Consider the following 1,435-nt stretch of genomic DNA (forward strand, 5'->3'; position numbering starts at 1 on the left):
ATTTAAGCCATAAAGTCAGAACAAACAGTTCTTAGTCAAAGCTGTGTCCCAGATGTCACACGGGCACTTTTATTAACAAACAGCATAGATGTTCATGAAGAAAAATTACTCAAATTATCAGCATTTAATAAATAATAATGCTCCATAAATGAAAAAACTGTTTTTGTGCAGTCAAAATGTAAACTAACAGACGCTGAGCATAATAACAAAGAGACAGATTTCACAGCTGCTCTGTTCCCAGCTTGTACTGCGTGACTGACAGCCTGGAGTTTGAAATCCTCTTCGTAACCACGTCTCTGAACAGGTGCCATTTATGGTCCTTATACGCACACAGTACAGTAATATTACATTGAAGCACAGTACGTATCACTCGGCGAGGCTCCTCGGTAGCTGTAATGCTCCAACAACCCATCAGGTGGTGCAGCTCCGTAGCTTAGCAAAGTCGTACTGAAACATTTTTGACAGATTGCTGAGCGCCGTGCACGTAAAATCGGTTTGCAGTCATCAAGCACAACCAGAATTCATACATAAGGCGCGCTGTCAACTTTTGAGAGAATGAAAGCATTTTAGGCCGTGCAGCCTCTCTGGGCTGCAGCCTGGTTAACTCGCTAACGGAGATTTGCCGTGTCCATCTTGTCGTCGCCTGCAGGTGAAGTTATGGGGGAGGGGGAGGAGTTGTGTTCAGTGAAGGAGAGGGGGGGAGGCGGAGTAACGCAGCATAGAGGCAAAAGTGGATGAAAGGGAGGCAAACGTGCGGCTCCACAAGTATAATTATAACACAACATATCGATATAAACGATATTGTCACCTCTTATATTTGGTATAAAAATATATCGATATTTTAAACAAAAAGGGAAAAAAAACTCGATATATCGCCCAGTCCTAGCCTGAAGCAGACGGTTAACTTTGGACCTGTGATGGTTTCAAGCCCAGCAGCACTGATCTGTAGTGGTTTTCGCTTCCATTTTTAAATCCACTTCAACAGCATTCAATGATCTGTTTGAGCTTGAGGTGCAGTCGGCGCACATTCAGCCTGTCTGCAGCCTCAACAACTCAAACAGGCGGAGATTTAAAGTTAGAATAACAGTGCACGGGATACATGACAAGGATGACGACAGATTCTGAAGTTGATGGGTGTGATTTGCATCGTGCCTCGTTTGTTCTGCCCTCGTGTGGCACAGTTTCATGCATTAACAGGTTTATCTGCCTTTATTACATCTGAGTGTTCACGCGCTGACTGGTTCTGTGGGTCGGGTGTTTCTGACACTGCTTCCTTTTGCTTCGGTCAGGATATGAAGGAGACCATCCAGTGCCTCCAGGACCAGCTCAACCTGCTGACTGTGAAGGTCAAGAAGAAGTTCACTGGTCTGTACTCGGCCTCCAGAGGCCTGCAGAAGCCCCTGCAGAGCCTGCAGGAGGACATCAGCAGGTGAGT

The sequence above is a fragment of the Pundamilia nyererei genome, unplaced genomic scaffold, assembly GCF_000239375.1.
Source record: "Pundamilia nyererei isolate P.nyererei 1_Seehausen unplaced genomic scaffold, PunNye1.0 scaffold00133, whole genome shotgun sequence".
In the NCBI taxonomy this organism is placed as follows: Eukaryota; Metazoa; Chordata; class Actinopteri; order Cichliformes; family Cichlidae; genus Pundamilia; species Pundamilia nyererei.